The sequence below is a fragment of the Rousettus aegyptiacus genome, unplaced genomic scaffold (assembly GCF_014176215.1).
Source record: "Rousettus aegyptiacus isolate mRouAeg1 unplaced genomic scaffold, mRouAeg1.p scaffold_m13_p_6, whole genome shotgun sequence".
In the NCBI taxonomy this organism is placed as follows: Eukaryota; Metazoa; Chordata; class Mammalia; order Chiroptera; family Pteropodidae; genus Rousettus; species Rousettus aegyptiacus.
The window spans coordinates 38,329,296-38,357,282 of record NW_023416309.1 but is presented as its reverse complement, the minus strand read 5'-3'; the positions used below and the strand labels follow the sequence as shown (position 1 = coordinate 38,357,282).

General features: G+C 33.6%; 1 protein-coding gene and 1 pseudogene across 10 annotated transcripts in view; one reads left to right on the top strand and one right to left on the bottom strand.

Annotated features, from left to right (window-relative positions):
- The window catches only part of HPSE2 (heparanase 2 (inactive)), a 577,707-nt gene that overhangs the window by 303,433 nt on the left and 246,287 nt on the right, over window positions 1-27,987 (top strand). The gene's annotated exons all lie outside the window — the stretch shown is intronic.
- LOC118604228 lies at window positions 27,132-27,250 on the bottom strand (annotated as a pseudogene).

Here is a 27,987-nt window from a genome sequence, read left to right as displayed (position 1 = left end):
TTTCAGTGTCCATTTCTGGCTCATCTGCTAATTAAACATCTATTTCTCTTAGCTCTCTTGGAAGACAAGGGTAAGAGAAAAACAATATCTAACTGGTTTTGTCTAGGAAGGTTATTTAACCTCTCTGAGATTTCTCACCTAGAACATAACAATAATAATATCCACTTTGTAGGCTTGTCAGGAGGATTAAAGTAATAATTCTAATTCATTTAGCATAATTCCTAGATCCCAATAGGCACTGGAACCTACCAATTTGTTTCCGATAGTTACTTCTTCCAAAGTTGCCAGAACTGCTTTTATTCTTTCCTGAGCATTTCTGAGCTGTATTTCTTACTTATGTAAGGGCTTGGGACATCTGTTCAACGATGTGAAATAGACATGGAATGTGCAATCCACTCCATATGGGATGATTTGTGCAATACAAGGAGGCCTTTTCTATCAGGAAACTTCTCTATCATTAGCTTGTATAAAACTAGCCCTTCTTAGACAAGTGGTGTCATTTGTATGTTTGAATTAATATATCAAATAGAAACAAATATTTTTCAATTATTTTATTATTTTTAATTTTTAAAGTTAACTTATAGCTAATTATCATTTCTTTACATTTATTCATATATTGAGAAAGAAGAATAAAGCTTCCTAGTCTTTTAGTTCTCATATTTCCTTTCCCTTTAGAAGACCTTATGGCTAAATTAAAGCCTTGACTTTCACTTCCAAAACCTTTGGTGAATCCAGTACTTTCCTACCTTGGTAGATTTATTTATTTATTTATTTAACCTCTTCAGTCCAGCTAGGTTTCTTGAATAGTTCATCCTGAACCTTGAAACATATTGCCTTTTGCAAGCAAAAGAATGGTTGTCAGATATTTGAAATCTTAGCCTCAACATATATGGTTGGCTGTTAGTCACATTATTACTACGTTAGAACAATCTCAAAATATAGACTATGTTAGTTTCAGATATTTAGTTTAAGTAACCTTGCCAATTCAGTTTTCATGAATTCATAATAAATCCTAAGTTTTGAAGTAATTTTCAGTGTCCATTTCTGGCTCATCTGCTAATTAAACATCTATTTCTCTTAGCTCTCTTGGAAGACAAGACATTGTGCTTATTTACTCTGATTCTGTTTAATAGTGGTGCTGACATACTTGCTTAGCCTTTGCAAGGTACAGAATACTTTCATATTTCACATATATCTAGTGTCATCCTTTACACACCTGTCTGCCTATGTTTACATGGATGTGTGTATACACATATGTCAAAGTATATGTATATTATTCAGCCCATGGCGAAACTTAATTCTGGGAGAGAAGCTCATATTATATACTAGAGTTTTGATATTGGACATTTCACTTAATTTCTTTGGGCTTCAGTTTCTTCATTTGTAAAAGGGAGATAGTAGTTCCCTGCCCTATGTGAGAATGTTCTTTATAAAGTGCTATGAAATCATAATGGATTATTTTTCATCTACCCCACTGGACTGTGGGCCTTGATATGACAGAGAGTGAATCTGATTCACTCGTGTTAACTCAAAGTACTTGGAATATAACAGAACCTCAACAGAGTCTTGTGAGAGGATGGAAAGGAGAGAGTAAAGAGGGGAAGTACAAAGGGAAACATAGTTAAAAGGAAAGGGGTAGGGTGGAGGAAAGTCTTCAGTGCATTTGGTACTTTCTCATCTTGTTTGAGTTTAGTGAGAGACTGTATTGCAGCTAAAGGAATGCTAACGGCTCTGACTTCCCTGCCGTAGTCTCAGAACCTGGGCGTTCTCACCCATTTCCATGGTGTCTGAAATGTACATTCTGTTCTTTGAATCCACAAGACTATCTCTGACCCATTCGTTTTGGCACAGTGATTGAAATTGCCAGAAAATAAACAGTAAGTAAATAATTCTTTCTTTATAGGAAGACCTGGATTTTATGAATTTTCAGCTTTGATTTAATTCTTTTTTTTCTAATTTTGCTGCTCTTTGGCTTTGTTTTTAATGCCTTGCTAACCTCCTGCTAAGTCTGTTTATTTTCTTTTGTTTTTCCTTTCCTTTCCTTTTTTTTTTTTTTTAAGTCTCAGATCCTGAATTAACTCTCTTGGCTGTGAACAAGTCTGCTTCATCTTAGTCTTAATCTTTTTAAGACTTTTTCTTTCATCTAAATTATTTCATGATTAATATGCATAAAAACATCTAGCCTAATGCATAAAGGTTTGTTAACATTTTAAAATTGACATGCTGGTTCCTACTGTTCTCCCACCCCAGTTGAGCCATCAGATTCTTGTGGAAGTTGCAGTTGGTTCCTGTTTCCCACAAATAGTGCAGTGGCCATACAGCCTGGATGTTCTAATAAAATGCTAATTAAGGAAATTCTATTATGTCGACAGACCAAAGTGTTTTGATATTAGTCTGGCAAAATATGGTCACATAGACATGACATAAGCTGGTCTACGGAATAGATCACATACCATATGTAGAGAAGGTGATGCTTCCTCTATGAGGCATTACCTAAGACACAGTTGGCAAAAACCTGATTTGTATGTCACTGCTACTACCACTTTTCAGCAATAAATGTTCATAGTTCTTTTTCCCACTGAGGTCACGCTATGCCTAAGAATCTAGGAATGTATTACCAATCCAAGCAAATTGGCTTATGAAGTGAAATCCAATAGCTGTGCTTGGAGTAGTGGTTAAAACCACAGGCTTTAGTACATAGGCAAATTTGGGTTCAATTTCAGCTCAACTATTTATTAACTGTGTAACCTCTCTTGGCCTCAATTCCATTAGCTATAAAATGGAGATAATAATAAATGCATCCTGGGATTGTTATAAGTCTTAAATGAGATACTATGAAGTAAGCACTCAACAAATGCCTGACACATAACGAGTGTTCGATAAATGGTAGTTGTCCTTATGATTAGAATTAAAAGTTACTGAATGCATTTTGGTTAGCAGTATGCCCTATCTCTGACTGAAATGCAAGGGGAGAGTGCTTCTACTCTTAATATAGCATCTACACGGCTCTGGGAAACCTCTCAATAATTTGGAGTTTGTGTTTCCTGTCAGATGTTTTTAAATCTGAAGGTAGATGGTGAATCAAAAAGATGACTATGCCAGATTATCAAAGATATACTTGAATTAACCTCAGCAATCAATATTCTTCCTCTGTATTTTATGTTTGCTTGAAACTTCTCTAGGTTACATTGTGTCCACAGGTACACTCTCTCCTTACACAGGATATTATGGAATTCATCTCCTGTACTCATCAGTGTGAATCCTGTCATTAAACAATGTGCCGTTACAGCAGTTTGGCAGCTGCCTTAGGGGAGCTCATTCCTTAAAAAGGCAGTGTTTATTTATTTGTTTTAATTTTTTTTGCTCATTATCTTGAGTTTTAGTAACTTTTTGATTTTACAAATTTTACTGAATTTTTTTTCCCTTAATGATGATGTTTGAATTGTACATCTGTTATTTCAGAAATAACTCCAATAGATGCTGCCCCATTCCTGGGTTTCCTAGGCAACAAGAAAAAAATGTGTGCAGGAGATATGTAGCAAGGCATGTCTCCATGCTCAGCACACTCACATACAACTTTGTCCTTTATTTTTAAGTTCCTTTTCATCTAATCATGAACTTTAAAACCCAGGTCATGATAAAGACGAAATATAACCAAATATCAGAAGTAGCATAGCATAACTAAAAGATCCAGGAGCTTTGGATCCTAGTCCCAGATCTGATACTGACTAGTCATCTGACCTTTCTTATTTAAATCACTTAACCACCCTGGGCCCTAATACCTTTGTCTTTTATATAAAAATGTAGACTCACATTACTGATTCTTGGTGAACTGAGAGAACCTCTGGGGCATTGAGAATGTTGTGGAGTGTCATATGAGTAGTCTGAAAAATATAGTTAATATTATAATGTTATATTTGAAAAACAAAAAGTATATCATCCATAAATAAAATTATAGAAACTAAAACTCAAAAGAACTCTCCTTGGTTGGTAGGATATGTATTAAAAAAGATCGAGAAGCAAAACTTTGCAGATATCTCATACCTCTTCTACATTTATTTGCCATGTAAGAGATGCTGGAATCTGTTAGCATTGCCACATTCAAATGTCAATGTAACACAATTTTGGCCTCTAGGAGCTAGTTAATAGAACAGTAATACCTTTCTACCCTTACTTCACAGTCTTTGCTCCTTGAATCTCTTAAAAATTTTTTAAAATTATTTATTGTTAATTTTAAGTCATCATTTCTAGGTAATATAACAATTGCCATTTCAAAGTTTTTCAATAACAACTCTTAAAATACTGATTTCTTTTTTTGCATTTCAAAACTCCAAAGCATTTCTGAAAATAAAATAGCAGCCACACCTTTAAATTTCTAACTAATGCTAAAGAATTTTCAACTTGAAAGGGATAAAAAAAGTCTTAATTCAGTATTTCTTAATATAACTATCAAAAGAGAACTTAAAATGACTCATATATGACCATGATCAATAAAGTCATTAGATTTTATTTTCATCATAATCAAGTCATTGTATGTTGAATCTAAACTGAACATTTTGCTTTTCAAAGCACTTTCAGATAAATAGATCTGCATTAGTGATCCCAGGAGGTAGGCACCCAGGGAATTATGTGGCTATTAAAAATTTCGACTTTGACTTGCTTCTTTTTAAAAATTCTCAAAGGCAGGTATAGGCTTTTTAACTTTGGTTATTTTCTTATTAAGCTAAGTAAAGACAAAATAAAAAATTTTATTAGTAAGTTTATAATAATATTTATCTGCAGAATCAGTCATGACAAAACCCCATCTGATGATGAATAAACTCTAGCTGTGAAGAGAATCTGTAAAGTTATCTTGCTTGATAGGAAACAGAAATCCCACAACACATGCCAGGCCCAAGTCCCCTTAGTCTGCATCTGTTCAAGAGGGAAATATTTGGAATAGAAAAGAGTTCCTCTTGGTTGGGATACACAACTACTGGTAATTAAAAGCTCTGATTCCTTTGCTGAGCAGTCCCAGGACAATCAATAGGAGCTTGTGCACTAAAGATTCCAGGTGCCTTTAGCCTGCAAATGACCCAGTTCCCAACCTTATGTTAGTCCATGACACACCTGTGCACTAGCCAGGACACACTGGAGAGTAGACGGGAAGTCCCTTGTCCAGCCTGCTTGCAGCCACATCAGAGACACACACCAGGTGTGACTGGAAAGTAATGAGGCTCACTCAGAAACAAAACATGACAACTGGACCAAGAATAGGATTTATGCATCCAAATTAGGATTGTTTCTTAAAGTGGTCACCATGGAAAACATAAAATACTACCATTGCTCATAACACTTTTAGAATATCTCCTTGAGAATGGCCTTTAGAGACTAAGATCTTCTCAAAAAAAAATTTGTTCATTTCTTTAGACTTACATGTTGGTCTTTTGACCAAAAACTTTGTGATTTACTATATAGATCTGGTGCTCAGAAAAGAAGTCTACGCAGGAGATAGACACCCCCAGAGCTGCTATCATTGCCACCCACCACTCATTAGAAACAGCAAAAGGAGATGAGAAACTGATGTTAAAAGTCATCTTTAGGCTACTCACCCAATCTTTAGCACTGCAGCGTTGATTTGAGTGGGGTGAGAGCTCTCCTGAACTGACCCCATGCTTCCAACTTAGTTTGGCAAATTGCTTTTTATATCCATTTCTGTAAGTCTTTCTAGTTCCTGCCTAGCTATAAGGCAGCTCCCTTGTTCTTCACTGTCCCTCACCACCTTTCCTCTCTCAGTTACAACTTTAGGAGTTACTATCATTTCATTTATGTCACACTCGGCAATGTCTTCAGCCAGGAAATTAAAATCTTAATGTCATTTAACAACTGCCTTACCTTGCACATGATAGAAATAAATAAATATTCTTGATTTGATATAATTTGTTAATGGAGGAATACACTGGAAGGAGGTCGGGGTTTTTAGTGAAAAGGCCAGGGGTAGAATCTTGGTGTTATCAAGTTGTGTTACCACTCTGGTTTAAGATTCCTCATCTGTACCATAGGAATAGCAATATCTACTTTTTCGTGATTTGTTGTAAAGATTAAATATTAGAAATATGTGTGTAATATAAACCTACATAATTCCTAGAACATAGTATATACTTAATATGTGGTAGCTATTATTAAAAGTAAATGAAGTTCCCAGAGGCTAAGTGACTTTCCCAAGGTCACATGGCTGATTGATGTCCTGGTATGGACTTAGATTTGAGTGTGTTGATTCTGTGATTACAGCTAATCCATGCTTCTGATTTTTTTTTCATTAATATTTGTCAGTCTTTGTCTCTGAAACTTTCCTGTGTACAGGTCAAAATTTGACAAAAGTCTAAATGCTTTAATTTACTGCCTAGTTCTAAGACAGTAAATTGTTGGATATAATGCTATTGTTTAAGTAATTATCAAAACCACATAAGAATATGAATAGCTTAATATTATACACTCAAGTATATCCCACAGCCCCAAAATGTAAGCAGTTCAAATGAAAATTCTTGCATCTAGAGACTGATTACTCCATACACTCTTAGTTGTTCTTATTGGAAGCCTTAACCTTGCAAGTGCCTTCTGAGGAAGCTCTTCTCATCTTCTTTTATACTTATTAACCCAGAGAATATCAGAGCTAGAAGAGACCTCAGAAATCACCTAGTCTACTTCCTCAGTTTATAGATGAAGAAACTTAGGCCCAGAGAGGGAAAATGACATGCTTAAGGTCACCTAACTTAGAAATAGAACCACGACAATTAATCCAAAATTTAAATGAGTCTCTACCACCAGTAACTCCTTAGAAGCACCAAGGAATTTCTGTCTTCCAATGAAACTATCACTTTAGGAATGAAAGAGAATCTGTCTTTAGCCAGAATTAGAATTGATGTAATAACATTTTCCAAAAGTAGAAGAAATATATGTATCTAAAATTAAGTCAGAAGACTCGGGGTTTTATTTACCTTTGCTCACCAGGCAGTAAATTCATCACTTGGAGGGTTTAGAAACAAACCATTTGAAGATCCTTCCCCTAACTTGGGAAAGGAGTAATGCACAAATATAGATGTTTAGCAAGAAGGGAAGATTTATTATTTGTACACTGGTTACAGAATGTTAGTTTTCATGAGAGGTGTTGTTATGTTTAGTTTCAACAGTGAGAATGAGTATGGGAATAGCTGTTAACAGGGAGTAGGTTAGGGAATTTGAAGAACTTTTCGTTTCTTTTCCATTGGTCTTTGTGTTATGGTTTAATTTAATTATTGAAACTTTATACAGTATAGTTCCAAAACCTCTCCATATTCAAACATAAGTTCCCAAATCCTAAAACCAAATAAAAATAACTTTTGAATTAGCTATTTTATTTTTTCACTCGTTTTGTCATAATTGAGAATATAATGCATTCTATATTGGATTCTCCTTTCTAACATCAACCATTTCTTTATATCCCAACACAGAATTTTAAGTATTTTAAATTCTATAAATTTTATAGAAGAGAGGTTACACCTCAATAAATCCAACTTCACATTATTGACATGATTATAAAATAATGAGGCAAATAGTTTGACAAACTCAGCCAGAACCAGTTCATTCAAATGGAGGCTGTTCCTTGAAGAAGTAGATTCATGGAAGCAGATACCATAGTCATGATGAACTTGGAGTCTGCAGTGGGTTGTTACAGCTAGGTAAGCACATGTAAAGATACTGTCTTCTAATGACCTACTGTATCTTTGAACCACTAATGTTTCTGTATACTAGTTCCTATTGCTTCAGTGTATATAAGCAAATATTTCTTAAGTATCTATTATGAGCCAGGCAAGGAGATAAAGCAGTAAATAAGGAAGACTAGTTTCTGCCCAAAAAATTATGAAATTTACATTCTACTGGGGGAAGACAGCGTAATTCTTGTCATGTCCTTAACAACTCTCTTTCTAGCATATTACATGAGAACTATTGAAAAAGGAATCTTTATGGAGAATATGCTCAGGGGGAGTACTTGTTGCCCCTATTCACTCACGGTTACAATTCTAGGGACAAGACTGAATATGATTCTACAGATGCATTATAGCTACATAGAAGTAAGGATGGATCTTAACAATACATTGAGCAAAATGTAAGTTCCAGAAGATTATTTGAAGCATGAGTATAAAAAGTCATGGTATCTTTCTTATAAAATTAAATACAACTAAAACTAGAGATATGCTTTTTAGGAATATATATTATAAACCTATATTTTTTAAAATCAAAGAGAATAATAAACAAAAGTTTGGGGTAGTAGTTACTCAGAGTAACTACTGTCAGAGAGATGGAGAGAATGGGTAGAGAAGGAGCATATAAGTAAGCAAAGGTTTTTATCAGTATTACACTTTCTTTGTTGAGTGTTGAGTTCATATGTGTTAATTAACTAAACAAAAATTAGAGCGTGTCATGAACTAAGAATTATTATTAATTTAATGCTATGTACAGTAGATTAAAATTTTTTTCTCTTTGAAAGGTGATAGACCTTTAAATAAGCTTTGGTGCCATGACTTCCTTAATAAACATGGCTGTCATGACTTTCATTTTCTTAATTCCAGGTTAAACATGTTAATTTTTTTAACCATTCTCACATATTTCAGTATGATTAAAAATTGACTTATCTTCTTCCCAAACAGTTTTTTTTTCTGCAGTTCATGATTCAGTTGATGACACTATCCTCCTCTGAGCCACTCAGCTTGAAAAGTTGGCGCCATCTCCAAAGCCTATTTTGTTCTTTTGTCTCCTCCCCAATCTAATCAGTTTTCAAACCCTGCAGAGTCTCTTCCTTACTTCCTCTTCTCTATTCCCACTGTCATCACCCCAGCTCAAGCCCTTATTATCTCTCCTTCAGTACTGTAAAAGTGACCAAGTGCTGTCTCTATTTCTAACTTATCACCCCTCCCATCCATTTTCAATGTGCTGTCAGGTTTAGTCTCCCTTCATACTTTTATACTTCATGGTTCATCTCTGCTCAGAACTTTTTAACATCTAAGGATAAAGTTCGAACTAAATAACTTGCTCTTTTAGACCTGCCATCTTCCCCTGCTGATTTTCAACCATATTTTTTTACTTTTCTTCTTTATTCATTATATAATTCAGTCAGCTGAATTATTAATTCTTTTTTCTTTGTAAATGATTTCCTGCCCTATCCAGATAGTCAGAAAGTGTTCTTAATTAAAGAATAATTTGTTTACTGAAATAAACAATGGACATGAAATAAGATAACCTGTTTTTAACTTCAACTGTAGGATCTTGGACAAGTCACTAAATTTCTCTAAGCCCCAAGTCTCTAATCTCTAAGTCCTTATATCTGTGAAAAAATGAAATCCATATGAAGATTGTCATAAAGTTTAAATAAGAATGTATTTTTTTAGATGCAAATTTATATTTTTACATGTCTTATAAAATATTTTTAAGTGTAATTAGTTCCTGCCATTTCTGCTTCCCAAAGATGATCTTAAATGCCACTCTTCGAAATTTTAATTTAACATCATCGCCTCTTCCTCCAGGTGAAAGTTAAGTCCTCCCTTTTTTGAACCCCAGTAGCACTTTCACTCCTGGGTCACTTAACATATACCTTTTATTATAATCATTAATATGAATGCCTTATCTCTCCTACTAAATTATAAGGATCTGGAGGACAGAGTTCCAGATTATTTCTTCTTTGTACGTACTTCCTAGACCTTAGTATGGTGTCTTGAACATTGTGAGTGTTCTATTATATTTAATAAATGATTAATTTGAATTTATGATTAGAAAAGTTTTATTCACCTTTTTATAATCCATTACTTTTTCTAATCTCTATTTTACCTTTCAAGTATATAATACTGGTGAGATTTTGGGAAGGGTTTGAATCTTATAAGAGTTTTAGAGCCTCATAACTGATATCAGATACAACAGCAGTACTATGTTGGTTGAGTTACCATATATCAATAACATGAGAAAATTATCTCTCCTGACTTCTGCATTCAAATAGTCAGTCTTAATGTTGCACGGCTTTGGTTTTGGCTTTTAATTTATAAAGTTTCTGTATTTTAATTATGCCTAAATGAATGAAGCGCGAATGTTCTTTAATGGCTCATTACCTGCATTAGTAAAGACATATTCTAGTAAAATGTGAATCACATATTTTTCACTATTTCTAGAACTGATCTATTATAGTTTTATATTAAATTCTCTAGATGGTTTGTGAATTTTAAATATAGACTAGATCATAAATTTCCAAACTCCTGTAGCTGAGTGAAGACTGTATATAGGATCCACAGATGTATCCCTATGCCATTGTCTGGAGAGCTCTGCCTCACAGGAGATCAGCTCAGGGCTTTGGAGGAGAGTAAGGAACGTATACCTCCCTATACTTTTTAAATAATCATTCGGACACCTAGTACTGTGCTAGGTGCTATAAGGAACATGAAAATGCATCAGACATGGATCCTCCTCTGAAAGAGAGGATGAAAATGTTATAGGTAGACAGCAATGATACAATACATTCAGCTCTTATGTGCCAGGCTCTTTGTACATTATTATTATATTTTAATGTAGATAATCTTTACAATAAAAGGGTGAGATGCACACTATTATCTCCACTTTGCGGGTTAGAAAACTGAGGCTCAAAGGGATAATTTGTCTGTTGTCACTGAACTAGTAAGCTATGGAGCTGGGATTTAGACCTGGGTCTGTCTGACTTAAAACAATTATAGCAGGATTTGAAACATAGGTTAGAGGTACACACTACTATGGGAGATTAGAGAGAAAAAATATTTCCAACTTATGGTATTGGAGATAATTTCAACTATTTTCTTTAGGAATTTGTCTGAAACATATCATATGCTTTTCTGATTTTTTAAAAATTATGAAGTAGTTCAAGCATACAGAATAATGTAGAGAATAATACAAATAATATCCATGTATCTACTACTCAGATTTGTCATTGATTAGTATTTTATCAAATTTGCTTGCTTTTTATAAAACTATAACTATACAAACCTGATCAGAGGTTTCTTCTCTCCTATGGGGTAAGAACTATCCTGATTTTGATGTCTTCTATTCCTATGCATAGAAAATAGAAAACAGTAATAGTGGCAAGGGGTGGCATTGAAGGGCAGCCTTAGTATCCCCTCCCATCATTTTCTGGTACCTGCCCCATTCTTCGAAAGACAATTCTAATTTCTCTACCTTATGTAAAGTACACTGCAAATGCTGTTTAAGCTCCCTTTCTAATCATTCTCTAAGCCTTCAATACAAAATTTCTTGTGTCAATACTGACTAAAAGTAATGCGTACATTTCTTGATGATAATGCTGTCTTATATTTGGTGGTATTTTGACATGTCAACTTGGCAAGGCTAAAGTCCCCAGGTAGTCAACCAAACAGTAATCTAGGTGTTGCTGTGAAGATATTTTATAGATGTGATTAAAGTTCAATGTCAATTGGCTTTATTTAAGGGATATTATTCTAGATAATCTGGATGTGACTGATTCAATCAGTCGAAGGGCCTTAAAAAGCAGGATTGAGACTTTCTGAGGCAAGAAATTCTGCCTATGGACAGCAGCTTCAGTCTGTGCCTGTGAGTTTCAGCCTGCCCTTTCTGATAGCCTGTCCTCTTTATTTCAGACTTGCTAGCCCGACTCCCCAACTGCATAAACCTTTTAATAATTCTTTTAATATATATAATATATATGTAATATATATTATATATGTTATAACATATATGAATTTATAATATATGTTATAACATATATGAATTTATAATATATAATATATATAATAATATAATATAATATAATATAATATATAATATCTCTTCCTGGTTCCGCTTCTCTGGTTGAACTTTGACTGATACATATATTGAAAAAAATTGTGGTAGAGTTTATATTTCTTTGTTTCTTTGCCCCTTCCTTTCTTCCTCCCTCCCTCCCTTTCTCTCTCTCTCCTTTTCTCTTTCCCTCCTTTTCTTTTTTAATATTAAATATGTTGTTTAGTTATTCAAAAATTATTATTTTGAGTTGATTCTCTATCTCTTTTTCATTTTGAGGCTATTTTTATCCTCCATTATTTAACAGTGTACCACATATAATAGGTACCCAACACACATTTGCTAAATTGATGGCCTGTATCCTTCTCCACTCCTGATGTGTCAGTTCGAACAGACTATAAGCTTATAAATCAGACAAGCAAGTATTTAAGAAAAATACATGAAATAAGAATAGATAGGCTATAATTGAGGGTTGGAGAAACAGAGTAAATGGCATGGATTTCTATGCTTCTGGCTCAGAAATCTGTGAATTTTTATCAGAAGCTACTTTAAAGTTTGTCAGATCTTATGTAATTTGTTTCCTGAGAATGTGCTTTGTCCCAATCTACTGCAAGGAGGCAGATAGATTGTAAAGGATAAAGACAACAAAGCCTTCCAGGTCCAATACTAGAGATTAGCATGGGGTACTAAATGAGTCTGAAGGAGGCAGAAGGTTGCTTTATAACTCAGATTACTGACTAAGCATATAAAACATTATGCACCATATAACAACATTTCAGTTAAAAACAGATTGCCTATACGATGCTAGTTCTGTAAAATTATAATGGAGCTGAAAATTTCCTATTGCCTAGTGTCATAGTAGCCCTTTAATATAGCATAATGTATTACTCATGTGTTTGCGGTGATGCTGATGTAAACACAGCCAGATATATAAAAGTGCATACAATTATGTACAGTAATAATACTTGATAATTATACTAAATGACTATACTACCTGCTTGTGTATTTACTCTACAACAGTTTTTATCATTATTTTAGAGTGTAATCTTTCTACTTATTAAAAAAATTGCTGTAAAACAGTATACTGTGTTATGCGAGCAGCAGCCTTATACATTTCCTGTTTACTGTGCATTATTTTCTCTTGTGCTTCATTTAATCTCATGTTGTTGTATAAATTTTGTCTAGCATAAGTGTACAGTGTTTATAAAGTCTATGGTAGTATACAATAATGTCATAGACCTTCACATTCACTCACATCTCCACTGATATCCAGTCTTGCAAGCTCCATTCAGTGGAAAGTGCCTGATAGAGGTCTACCATTTTTTTTTTTATCTTTTCTGCTGTATTTTTACAGTACCTTTTCTATGTCGAGATATGTTTAGATATACAAATACTTACCATTCTGTTACAGTTACTTGTAGTATTTAGTATGATAATATGCTGTATAGGTTTTTAGCCTAGGAACAATAGATTATATCATATAGCCTAGGTGTTTAGTAGGCTATACTATCTAGGCTTGTGTAAGTGCATTCCTTGATGTTTGTACCATGACAAAATCACCCAATGATGCATTTCTCAGGAAGTATTCTCATTGTTAACTGGTATATAACTGTACTTCATTTTTAAAGATGGTTTTAGATTCTGAAGAAAAGATATGAAGACCCATGATTAGAGGGTTACAGACATAAGAACTTGAGAGGCATATAGGTAGTATCTAACCTTTTAAATATATCCTTGAAAAGTGATCTTTTCAAGTTGTAACACATCCATCAGCATAATGGTTAAGCAGACAGGCTTTGCACTTGTTCCTACACTGGAAAAGATTGAGTGGCATGAAAACTTATCATGTAATATTGATTCTAAAATGGAATCTTTAGGACTTGATAAGTTATTATAAGGTGAACACCTTTATAGCCACCACTGAGGTCAAGAAGTAAAACATTTTTAACCACCCTGAATTCCTTTGGTGTGTGCCACTCCAGTTAATCCCCCTCCCTCTTCAAAATAACGTTATAGCAATCAATTTCTTGTATTTCTGTATACTTTAGTCACTCAAGCATGTATTCCTAAACACTGTAGTTTAGTCTTGCCCATTTAAAAAATTCATATTTTTAAAATCTCTTTGGCTAAGTCTTCCTATGTCCTTTTCTGTTCCTTATAGTTTGCCTGTGTCTGTGGAAGAATCTAGGGCATTTGACCTAGAGTTTCCCACAGTCTGAGTTGTGCTGATTACATACTTATGTTGCAGTTCCTCTGGATTTCCTGAAAATTGACAGATGAGTCCAGAGGCTTGATCAGATTCAGGTTGGTTGGTCTTTTTGACAGGACAGTTCTCAACATTTTAATTTCAGGATTTCTTGATTTCTTAAATTTTTTCGAAGACCTCACAAAAGCTTTTCTTTATTTGAATCATGTCAATCAATATCTGCCACATTAGAAATTGAAACTGAATTTTTAAATATTTATGTAATAATTTATTTAAAACTAACATTAATAAACTTATTACATGTTAACATGAATAACATTTTTAAATCACAAATAATTTAAAATGAAATTGCAAAATGAAAAAGTCTCCTGAGAATGACATTGTTTTATATTTTTTTGCAAATTTCTTTAATGTCTGGTTTAATAGAAGCCATATCTGCTTTTGCATGTGATCTGTCGCATTATGTTGTTTTATTTGAAGTGTATGAAGAAAACCTGGCCTCACACAGATTTGTAGTTGGAAATATAAGGACCTCACAAATCCCCTGAAAGGGTTCTAGGATCTTTAGTTACACCTCGAGAATCTCTGGGTAAGTCTATAGGTGGTTTTGAGTTTTTTCCATTAACAGAGACCTGATATCTGGTTGTACCTCTTTTCTATGGTGATAGTAACTATTGTTGCTCAGTACTCAAATGCACTAAATCATTGAAGATTGCAAAATGGTGATATTTTATCATTTATTTTTAATTTATCGGTTGGAACACTTTTATAAAAATCTACTTCCCACATCTACTGGTTACTCAGTGATACAGTTAATATAGGAAAGGTAGGATAAGTGATTCTTTTCTCTTATTTACTATTTTTCAAGATAATTAAGTTCTCTATCATTCTCCAAAGGTGACCAATTGGTTGTTAAAATATCACTATGAATTAATGGACATAAATATATTTTGTGTGTTCCAGTCAATTGTAATTATAATCCTTTTTGAAGCTTATATCATTCCATTTTAACTAGTTGGAGCCTCTTAAAATTGCCTCTTGAGCCCTGATAGTGAGGAAACTAAGCCCTTTCATCTATTCACAATCAACATCTCTAAAATAAGAATGTATTTTACAATAAGTTCAGTGTCATTGTTTATTTGGCAACATGTTTTTTTTCTTTTTTAGTGATACATATGTAATAATAGTGGATAATGTAATCAGTGGCATCTTAATTTGTTGAAGTACTTTCACACAATTAAGATTTATTTCTTGCTTGGGGTATGATTAAGGCAAGTTAAGCAGCCCTCATCCATCTTGTTATATTATCTGAAGCATTGGCCTCTATGTTTACTGTGGCAGGGTTATAAAAAATCTGAGGATTTTAACAGATGGTTCCAAAGTCTAGGCTTAAAAGCGGTAGATATCTCTTCTACCCATGTTCCTCATTGGGTGAATTTAATCACATGTTTACAACTTAATTTCTGGGAAATGTAGTCTGCCTTTATGCTTAAGAACAAGTGATATGGTGTACACAGTAGTGCCTCTTTAATATTAGGTAACTTGCTTAACATCTGTATCTCAGTTTCTTTATCTATAAAATGAGGATAATAACAAGACCTCCTTTATAGGGTTATGTTAAAGATTAAATAAGTTAGTACATATAAAATATTTCATATAATATCTGACATAATAAATGCTCAATAAATGCTACCTATTACTAATAATATTTTTCAATAGCAATGTCTTAAAACAAATGCCTAATATATTCCAGAAGTCTGAAGCATGGTTATTCCTTAAAAGGTATTCTTCAGAACATGCTTAGATTCAAGAAGCAGAGAAAGTTTTGGCAGATATATCCATGTTCTAAATCAGTACCCTAAAGAAGCCATCCTTTTTGAATTCAGTTGAATTGTCAGGTCAAATAATAAAGATCTTCAGAAAGAAAACTAGTTGGTAGTCATGGCCTGATTTTTGCTTCTTCCCTAAAGGAGCTGGTCTCTAAGAGCCTCATGGACTGTTATGAGGTGTTTGGAGAGCTGAGTGCCTCTGGACTATTTGAATATGCTTTTTAAAAGTTCCTGAATGTGCTGTGTAGAGTTTGTTGATAAATCAGAATAATCAGAAAGAAGAGTATTAGTGAAACTGTAAAAGTAGGAGCAAGATTTTGTGCAGTGGTGCCAGCTGTCATCCCACTTAGGAACACACATCATATATTTCAGTGCTTCTTAGACATCTGCTCTCCTAGCCATATAAAACAGTCGTTCTGTCAGCAAAAGTCCTGGCAAAAGAGCTCCATTATTTCAGGAATCTCATTCCCAGGCCTGGTGCCTGCATCTCTATAGTTATGGATACTAAGATGTCCCATAATATTCTATTGCAAACTCAGCCCATGACCTAGTACTTGTATATAAATTTTCTTACCCCATGGCTGGAATTCAATCTTCTTTCTACATTAACTGTGTAGCCCTAGATCAATGGTGTCTGGGCACCCCCTCTTCTCATAATCTGAAAAGAGTAACCACTATCTAAATCCTTTCCCACATGGATCATGACCACAGTTGTCTCTAATCATCTGGTGCAGATTCTTAGCTACCTCACCTAGACTTTTAGAATCCTCCAAGCTGAACTCATTCCTCATGACAATTATCTAAACTCTTAACATTTTGAGATTGAACCCAGATCTTACAGTTTATTTCAAGCTGTTTGTCAGCTTTCACTTGAACCTAGAAACCATTGTTGTCATTTGAACTCTTTACCATCTGACGATTGAAACCAGACCACAGGCTGGTCTTCCAAGCTTTTTAATGACAGAGATTGAACCCAGACCTCATTCCTGACATCCAAAACTCTTACCATTTGAGGATTAAATTTATTCCCAAATATTCTCCAAGCTCCATGCCATTTGGGGACCAAACTTTGAGTCTAAGACTTTTATCTAAGCTCTTTACAGTTTCTGGATTTAACCCATGCTGTTCATGTGTTATCAAAGCATTATACCAATTGAAGATTGACTACACACTACAAGGCGGACAGCCAAACCCTTTAACAGTTAGATATTGAACCCAGACTTCATTGAAGATTGTCTTCCAAGTTTTGTGCCAGCTGAATTTCAAGCCCAGTCTGTGGCCCTTTTCCAATTCCATTATTGATGGAGGGAGAAACAGAGGTCCCCAAACCACTTTAAGCATTTTATACTGAAGGATCAAACCTATCTACGGTCATTATCCAACCTCTTTACCAGCTGTGGATTGGACTCAGCTGTCAAAAACAAAGCAGAAAGATTGGTTGAAAGCTCTGTTTATCTTTTCAGCTGCTAAAGATCTTGAATGATGATATTAGTAGCTCTGAGGAGCAGTACTTCTCAAAATGTGGTTTCCCACCACCTGCATCAGAATCACCTAAGGCTGCTTATTAAAAAGGCATATTTCTGGGCTCTATCCAAGATCTTCTGGCTCAGAATTCTTAGGCCTGCGACCATGGAATCTGCATTTTTAGCAAGCACTATAGCTGATTCCCATCCACAATAAAATTTGAGAACCACTGCCCTTGAGCAAGGTCTCCCTTATCTGTTAGAGAACAATCCCAGATCTCCCAGCTGCCAACCAGCTGTTTACCAGCTGGGCCTAAAATGCAGGTTCTTATTAATATAGTCTATCAGTGCATTGTTTTATTAACTTGGATGTATAAGCCAAGTTTTTCCTGCTATTCAGTTGTGCTAGTTTATAGAATGGGACTCATTTCCCTGGATCAGTAAATATGGGGTAGAGAGGAGTAAAATTGAATTGTGGTACAGCATAGCCATGGTGATTTTATTTCCCAAAGAGGACCACCAATACAGTATCTTGGGGGAAGCAGGTCCTTAGCCCCATACCATCCTGTTAATATAGAAAGGCCAGTATGGCATCTGAGAAGGTAAAATCTGGTCCTCCCCCAGCTTCTCTGCAGTAGACAAGCTGTTCAAGTTGACATAGCAGGTGAGCCCCTAAACTTCTTGCCCACCCTACTTCTTCCTGCTTTCTTGCACCCCCTCAATATAAAAAAAATCAGAATGTTTACAAATGTACTCTTTTACAAGGAAATGCAGAGGAGTGGAGAATGAAAAACAAACAATCTAGATGTTAACATCTGGACCAGACCAAATTAAGACATACGAACTCATTACTGCAGCAATTACTTACTAAGTCTGGGAAACTTAAACCTAAATCTGGGTTGAAATTTTTCAAGCATGCCTTAATATAAAAATAACTTGGGAAAAATCTGCATGGACTATTGTGAGTCAAATTGAATTTCATGTCCACTATTGAAAATGCATGGGCTTGCTTTCTCATTGTTTCTGAGGGGAGAATCATGCTCTCTAGGGCTGAAATATATGTTTGCTGTTAACCAAGAAATGTTAAGTCAGAGAATATTTTGAATCAAGTCTTTTCACCCAAACAAGATGGCTGTTTATTTTTTAAACTTCTTAGTTAAAGTGAAGAAAATTCTCATAATGTTAGAAGCTTTGTTACTCAGCTTTTTTTTGCATCTACACAAACATTTTTACCATATGATTAGAATCAGGAAGTGTAAAGAATAATTCTTTCTTGTAAATTCTTCTCCTTTTCCCCAGTAGGGTATAACCTCTGAGATTCTGTCATCGAGCCCACTATTTTCATACTGAAGTCTCTTATTTCTAAATCATAGGGTTTTTTTTCACAGATTTTTCCATAGAGTTTATTTGACATATCAATTTTTTTTTGTCTTTTTATTGTGGTAAAATATACATAACAAAATTTACCATTTTAACCATTTTTTATTAGTTTCAAGTATTCAGTACATTGGTGAGACAGTGTTTTCTCTCATTTGCCCATAAAATAGAGGAAGGCATGATCCTGAGAATAGTGAGAGATAAAAGCAGTTCCTTCCTCTTCATTAAGTCCTATTCCTTATCCTTTTTTCCCCCATCTTCTCCTCCTCCTCTTAATTCTCCTTCCTTCTCCTCCCCTTACATCTCTATTACACTTATTATTGTTTTCTGTCTTCCCCACTAGAATGTAATCTCCATTAGGACAGAGACTGCATCTGCCTCATTCACTGCAGTTTCCTCAGTGCCTGGCTTATAGTAGACAATAATATTTGTTAACTAACTGCAAGACTGCCTGATTAAATAAATGAATGAATAAGAACAGCCAGAAAGGAAACAATTTAAAATTCCCAGTGATATTGGAGAATAGTAAGAGATAAAAATCTTGTAAGTTTAGGCGGTGTTGAAAATCACTTTGAAAATGCAATCCAAACCCTTATATTAAAGGTTGGATGCGATGGTTGTGTGTGTGTGTGTGTGTGTGTGTGTGTGTGTGTGTGTGTGTACATATGTGTGTGTCTTGGGTTTTTATTTTTTATTTGAGAGGATTCACATTTTAAAAATTTATTTTTAATCGTAAATATACATAACCTAAAATTTACCAATTTAACCATTTTTGAGTGTACAGTTGAATTGCATGAAGTACATTCACATTTGTGTAACCATCACCACCTTCCATCTCCAGAACTTTTTTCATCTTGCCAAATGGAAACTCTGCACTCATTAAACAATAACACCTCATTTTGCCTCCGCTAGACTCTGGAAGCCACCATTCTACCTTCTCTATGAATCTGACTAAGTACCTCATATGAGTGTAATCATACAGTATTTGTTCTTTGTAACTGGCTTATATCACTTTAACATAATGTCCTCAAAGTTTACTAATGTTGTTGCATTCATTAAAATATTCTTCCTTTTAAGGCTGAATAATATTCCATTGTATGTATATACCGCATTTTGTTTATCCATTAATCTGTTGATGGAAACTTGGGTTTCTTATACTTTTTGGCTTTTGTGAATAATGCTACTATAAATATGGGTATACAAACATTTATCCTTGCTTTCAATTCTTTTGGGTATCTATCCAGAAGTAGAATGCTGGATCACATGATAATTCTTATTTTAAATATTTTGAGGAACCTCTATACTGTTTTCCATAATGTTTTTACCATTTTACATTCCTACTAGCAGTGCCCAATGATTCTAATTTCTTCACATCCTTGACACTTAACCTTTTTTTTTTTTTTAATAATAGTTATTCTAATGGATGTGATATCTCATTGTGGTTTTGATTTGTATTTTCCTGATGATTTGTAATGTTGAGCATCTTTTCTTGTACTTTTAGCCATCTGTAGATCTTCTTTGGATCCATTTTGATCATCTCTGTCCATTTTTTAATTAGATTAGTTTAGTTTAGTTTTATTTTGTTTTGCTATTTATTGCGTCGTATGAGTTCTTTATATATTTTGGATATTAGCACCTTATTGGATATATAATTTGCAAATATTTCTCCCATTTAGTAGGTTGCCCTTTCACTTTTTTTGATGGTTTGTGTTGATGTGCAGAAGCTTTTTAGTTTGATGTATTCTCACTGGTTAATTTTTGCTTTTGTTGCTTCTGTTTTTGGTATCAGATTCAAAAAATCATCCCTAATACCTATGTCAAGAAGCTTACCACCTATGTTTTCTTCTAAAAGTTTTATGGTTTCAAGTCTTGCATTCAAGTGTTTAATACATTTTGATTTAATTTTTCTGTATGGTGTAAAATAGAGGTCCAGTTTCATTCTTTAGTATGTGGTTGTACAGTTTTCCCAACACCATTTATTGAAGAGACTATTCTTTCCCTGTTCTATATTATTGGCTCCTTTGTAATGTATTAATTGGCCATGTATGTGTAGGTTTATTTCTTTATTCTCTATTCTGTTCCATTGACTGTATTTCTTTTTAATGTCAATTTTGGTAAATTGATTTTTGTAGGAATTTGTCCATTTTATCTGTAGTTTCAAATCCATTGGGAAAAGTTGACTATCATTTTATCCTCATATGTTACTAATGTATGCAATCCACAGTGATGTGCCAATTTTAATTCCTGATATTTTTTGTGTGTGCATTCTCTCTTTTTTATTGTTCAGACTTGGCAAGAGTTCATCAATGTTATTAATCTTCTCAAAAAACTAACTTTTGGCCTTGTGATTTTTTTCTATTTTATATGTTTTGTATTCAATGATTTCTGCTGTTATGTTTATTATTTTCTTCAGTGTACTTCCTTGGGTCTAGTTTGCTATTTTTCTAACTTTTTTAAATGGAAACTTACATACTTTATTTTAGACTGCGTATTTAAGACTAAAAATTTGCCATTCTGTTTGTACACTGCTTTAGCTACATGCCTTGAGTTTTCATATATATATTTCATTATCAATCAATTTAAAATATTTTCTAACTTTCCTTTTGCCCTATTCCTTGACCCGTGGGTTATTTAAAAGAACATTGCTTAGTTTCTAGTTATCTTTTCAAATATTTTTTATTTTATTACATTGTAGAGAATTAATTCTTAAATCCTTTGAAATTTATTGACTCAACTTTTAACCCAGCATTTATTTAATTTTGGTAAATGTTCATTGAAAAGCATGTGTTTTTCTGTTTTAGAGTTCTATGAATGTTGATTATGTAAAGTTTGCGAACTGTGTTCTTAAATATTTTTATCCTCGTTGTTAGTTTTTACTGTTTTTGAAGGTTACTGTTAGAGGTATGTTAAAATCCCCCTGTGTGATTGTAGACTTGATTGTGTGTTCTATTAGATCTATTAACTTTTGGTTAATACATTAATGCTATGTTTACATAGGCATGAAAATTTAGAATTATTATAACTTCTCTTTGTGGATTTACCCTTTAATCATTAGTTTTCTTTATCTGTAATAATCCATCTGTATTAGTTTCTATTGTTACTGTAACATTACCACAAATTTAGTGGCTTTAATAATGCAAATTTATTTTCTTGCAGTTCCGGAGATTAGAATTCTAAAATGTGTCTTCCAGATTTATGCTCTTTCTGGAGGCTCCAAGGAAGAAATTATTTTCCTTCCCTTTCCAGGTTCCAGAGGCTGCCTCCATGCTTTGACTCATTTTTTTTTACCTTCAAAACCAGCAGCATAGCATATTCATATCTCTTGGATCCATCCCTCTGCTGCTATCGTCACATTGCCTCCTGTCTAACTAGGACTCCTCTTGCATCCTTTTTACAAAGAATCTTCTGTTAAATCAGACCCATCCAAACAATTCAGAATAATCTCCTTATGTCAAGATCTACAATTTGGTCACATCTTAAAAATCTCTTTTGCCATCTAAAGTAGTAATATTCACAGGTTCCTGGGATTAGGATGTAGACACCTTGGTAGGGGGAAGGGAGCCATTATTCATCCTACTACACCATCTTTAAGTTTTCATTGTTTGGGTGGTATGTTTTTTTCTATCCCATTACTTTTATCTTTTCCCTATACTTATATTTAAAGTTCATCTCTTTTCAGTAGTACGTTGTGAGTTTCATTTTTCTTTTCAGATGACAATCTTTTTCTTTTAATTGGAATTCTTAATCCATTTCCCTTAAATATTGCTACTTATCTATCTGGGTTTATATCAATACCTTACTGTTTTCTAGTAATCTTATCTCTTCTGTGTTCCTTTACTTTCTTTATTTTAAAATTCATAACTTTTGGTATTTGATCTTCCCTCTACTAGGTTGCTTTTACATATTATTTTACAACTTTTTAGTGATTATCCCTAAAATTGTGACATACATTTTTAAGTTATGATATAAATTAATACTTTTATAATTTACCGGACAATGCAAGAATCCTAAAATACTTTTAACCCATTCATCTATTTCCTATCTTTTGTGTCGTTGTCATTTGCTTTACTACTTAGTATGTTTTGAACCCCAGAAGAGAGTGAACACAAACTAGAACTCATTGGGTTCCAGTTGATAATCACTTTTGAGCGTGAAAAAATTCTTTAGAGTGTAATGGCTGCTTCTTATCTTTTGCTTTTCGCATCTTCCATAAATTCATTTTTTTGGCCGACTTTAATCTAGAACTATATGGGGACGAGGATTTGGGGAAATGTTTCCAACTTAAGTTAACACAACACAAACCAGCATACTCTAAATGTCATTTTTCTTCAGAAAGTATTTACTTTTGTTTCTCTCAGACATAGTAAGGGCCAGTTACCTTCATCCATTTAGACTGAGCTGATCTGAAACTTGTTTCAGTTTTTCTGGTTTCTTCTCACTCCTGGGATGCACTCTTTCAGGTTCCCAACAGAAAGCTTGGGACAAGTGTTGTATCCCAGCACAGTGAGACTGTTGAAAACTGTGCTTAGTGTCTCAGCCCTTTAGCTGCTGCTTTCTCCTAGACTGTGCAGCTTCTTAGTTCTGCACTGCATGTGAATCAGCAATTGCTTTGAGAAGAAGATCATGCAAAAATATTCAGCTAACCTCAATAAGATACCCTTCTTTCATAGGTCTACCTTTTAGGTCTTGACTGTCTTGTTAACTCTCCAGTGTCTTTGCACTGATTTTTTAAGTTCAGTTTTTCTAGCAACAGGAAGGTTGATCTAATGTAGCATGACTCTTCATAACCAATCTCAGAGTTATTTTAAAATTTATTAGCCACAAATGTATAACATAATAACAAGTTATATTGTGTGATAAACAGGAAGAGGGTAGAGACAACATTAAGAAACAATAAATAATGACTGTTTTACTGGTTGGTTCCCTATTGCTGAAGAAAATTGTTTACCATTGTTAAATAAATAAATCTGTGCTGCTTCTCACTGTGGAGCATCATATTACATGAGCTGCTCAAATATAAAGTAGGTCATAAATTGCAGTTTGGTATGTCTGCCCTTAATATGTTCCTTAATTGATTGTTTTCTCTGTTCCTATTATTTTAATAAGTGTGGCCTTTCCCATTTCGTTCTTGGATAGACTGTTAGCTTAATCATAAGTCCTAGCCTCCAAATTTGATGAATACCCATATTTGCCATTTTTATTTAACATGGAAAAAAATTAATAAACAGACAATATAGATTGGATCTATATAATCTACAAAAATACTAGTAGGACTAATAAGTAAATTTAGCAAGATCATAGGCTATATTATCAATATACAAAAATTAATTATATTTTTATATACTAGCCACAAACGAGAAAATAAGATTTTTGAAATACTACTTTAATAATGAAAAACAAAAAGTACTTAGTAATAAATTTGACAAATTGAATCTGTGAAAATGTACAAAAACATTTTAATTAACATGCACAAGGCCTTTTGGGTTAAACAAATTCAAATCAGTTACTAGCAGGGAAACTTTAGACAACCATTTAGCCTCTCTACAATTTAGTTTTCCATTTTTTGAAATTAAGATGGTAAAAATTATCTCAAGAGGCTGAAATTTCACATTTAGCACATAGCGGGTGCTTAATACATTAGTGGTCTCTCTCTCTTTGTATAACAATGTAGGGACAATGCTCTACCTCTAAATTTTAAATGTTTTGTTTCAAATGTGGCCAAAGTGGCTCTCTTAACTTTTTCAGATACTTCTTGGTTGATTAAAGCAAAATCATATTGAAATAAATAATGTCATTAAAAATTAATGGACATAACCATTTGTTAATTAATTCACAAAACAAAAGAAAATACTACCCTATAAATGCTGATAACAACAAAAAAAGTTATTTATGGAGAGATAATAATTCTGAACCCATGGGATGAAGTAAAGGATTTTCTATTTAAATAACAATATCTAATAAAATTGATTTAATTATTTAGGGCATCTATTAGTCCTTGGGAGAAATAATACTTTTTTATATCCTTTAACTCTGTCAGACTTATAGAATCTCAGCTCAATGCAAAAGTGTATTATTGTATTGTTATGTGCCAAAGGATCTAATGTATTTTTAGCAGTCATTTCCAGAAAAGCTGATTATGAAATGCAGCACAAGCACAGGACCAGATATAACAGAGCTCACAATAGGTTGTCCCATAAGTAGATCATTCGGCTTCAGTACTCCTTTCACAATAATTGATAGGATAAGTGGACAGATAATAAGTGTATGGAAGACCTGACAGCACTATTACCCAACTTTACTTGATTGACATTTATGGAACCCTCAATTCATCAACAGCAGAATACACACCCTTTTGAAGTGAACGGAGAATATTCGCCAAGATAGAACATATTCTGGCTGTAAACCCAGACCAAATTTTAATAAACTTAAAAGGACTGAAATCAAACGAAGTATGTTCTCTGATTAGAATGGAATTAAACCTGAAACCAACAACAGAAAGCTATATGGAAAATTCCCCAAAAGATCAAAAAGAAGTCATAAAGGAAATTTAAAATATTTTAAATAGAATAAATACAAAAATACACTATTATTAAAATTTGTGGGCTGCAGATAAAACAGTGCTTTGAGGGAAATTTGTAGCATTCAATGCTTGTATAAGCATAAGTGATCAAAACTTCAACATTATGGAACTATGAAAGGAAGAAAAATTTAAATCCAAAGCAAGCAGAAGGAAGGAAATAATAAAGAACAGATGTCAGTGAAATTGAAAACAGAATAACAGTAGAGAAAATCAATAAAACAGAAGCTGATTCTTTGAAAAGATCAATAAACTTGGCAAACTTCTAACCATACAAACCAAGAAAAAAGAGATAAGACATGAATTATGTGACACAAAATCAAGAACTTCGATGAAATAGACAATATCCTCGAAAGACCTGAACTACCAAAATTCGTTCAAGAAAAAGTAGATAACCTGTATAGTACTGTATTAAAGAAAGAAATTGAATTATAGTTAAAAACCTTTCAACAAAGAAAACTCCAGGCCCCTGTTGCTTCATTGGAAAATTCTACCAAACATATAATGAAGAAATAATACCAATTATATACCAATTATATTTCAAGAAAATAGAAGAGGAAGACACACTTCCCACCTCATTTTATGAAGCTAATACTACCCCAATACCAAAATCAGGCAAAGCCATTATAAATTTAAAAAATATCACTTATGAACATAGAATCAGAAATCCTTAACCAAATTTTAGCAAATTGAATACAATGATATGAAAAAGGGATCAAATAACATTTATCCTAAGAATGCAAACCTGGTTCTACATTTAAAATATCAATATTTTTCCTAAATAAGAAAAAACATATGATCATCTCAATAGATTCAAGTATTCAACAAAATCCAACTTCTATTAACGATGAAAACTCTCAGCAAACTAGGAATACAAGGAAATTTTTTCAACCTGATGAAAAGCATCTGCAAAAAAAAACCACTGTAATGCTTGATGGTGGAAAACTAACTGTTCTCCCCTTGATAGACAGGAAGGATGTCCACTTTAACCACTCCTTTTCAGCAGGACAGTAGGCAAGAAAGAGAAATAAAAGGCATCCAGATTAGAAAGGAATAGGTAAAATTGTCTCTATTCACAGACATGATTGTATAGAGAATTTCAAAGAATCTACAAAAACACCACTGGAATTGATAAGTGTGTTTAGCATGGTTGCAGGATATAAGGTAAACATAAAAAATTGTATTTCTATATCCTAATAATGAATAACTGGAAGTTGATATTTTAAAAATAGTAGTATCCCAAACCATGTAATAATTAGGCATCACTAATTATTAAAACTAATTATAATAACTAATAAAAATCACTAACAAAATATGTGTAAGATCTGCATGTTTGAAAACTATAAAACACCAATGAAATAAGCCACAGAATACCTGAATAAATGAAGGTATTTTCTGTGTTCATAGTTTGCAATACTCATTATTAAGATGTCAATGGAATCTTTAGAGTGATCTGTAGAGTGAATACAATCCCAATCAAATTCTAGCAAGACCTTTTGTAGAAATTAACAAGCTGATTCTAATATCTACTTGCTTATTAGATTGTTCTGATGATCAAATGTGATAACTACGTATAGTATACTACAAAGCCTAGTATATAGCAAACAATAGTTATTAGCTGCTATTATGCATTGCTTCCTTAGGCCAGTGGATGTCTTTGATCTTAGGTATTACATTTCCTTCAGTATATACCAAGAGTTGTATCCTCTCTGGCATTTATCCTCATTCATTAATTTCTTTACTCATTCTATAAATATTTATTGGGCACATACTCTGTACACAGCATTATAGTAAACTGGGGAAATAATGAATAAGTAAACATACTATGATCCTTATCTTCAGGAAGTTTTCAGTCCAGTAGCAAATGGATATTAATTATTATTTTATTAGTTTTACACCTACAGCACCTAGTATTCCTAGGTGATCTCCCATCCAAGTACTAACCAGGCCCGACGCAGCTTAGCTACTGAGATCAGACAAGATTGGGCATGTTCAGGGTGGCATGGCTGTAGACAATATTACATTATTTTTTAGACAACTCTATAATTAACAGTTGTGAAAAGTGTTTTGAAGAAGTAGGGAATACTGAGTGAGATGACTGGGAAATTTAACCTAGGCTTGAAGTCTTTCTTGACAAAGTAGTGTTTTAACTGAGGTAAGGGGATAGGAAGAGGGGCCTAGACAGAGGAAACCGCCTGTGGACAGGTCTTGAGGCAATAAGAGAAGGCCGGTGAAGCTGGATATATAAAGTAAAGAAGAGAGAAATTTAAGAAGCTATTGGAGAGGGAGGCAAGAGCTAGATTATGCAGTAGTCTTTTATCTTAAGAGTATTGGGGAGCCACTGAATGGTTTATAATGAGTTTGGTAAAAGGAAGATTAATGTGTTCATCCCTGCTTTCATGCATCACGGCTATATTTTGAAGACCTAATATGTATAAGGCACTGAGTTGATTGCTGAGAATTCAGCAGTAAAGAAGCCAGATATAAATTTATGATGAAGCTAATGAAGCTTAGACTTAAGGACCCGTCACTTGCACAGGTCCTTATGAGTGTGAGTAATTGGAAAGTAAAGTCAGGTTGCAATAAATGTGCATTTCTATGTCAGCATTTCTAGTAAGCTGTCTAAAGAAGTCTCAGAGGAGAGAGATCTTAATCTTTAAAATTTCAATAATCTGTTGTGTTTTCTTTTCTCATAAATAAACATACACATTTATACATAATTTTGTATTTATAATTTTTATTCTTATAGAA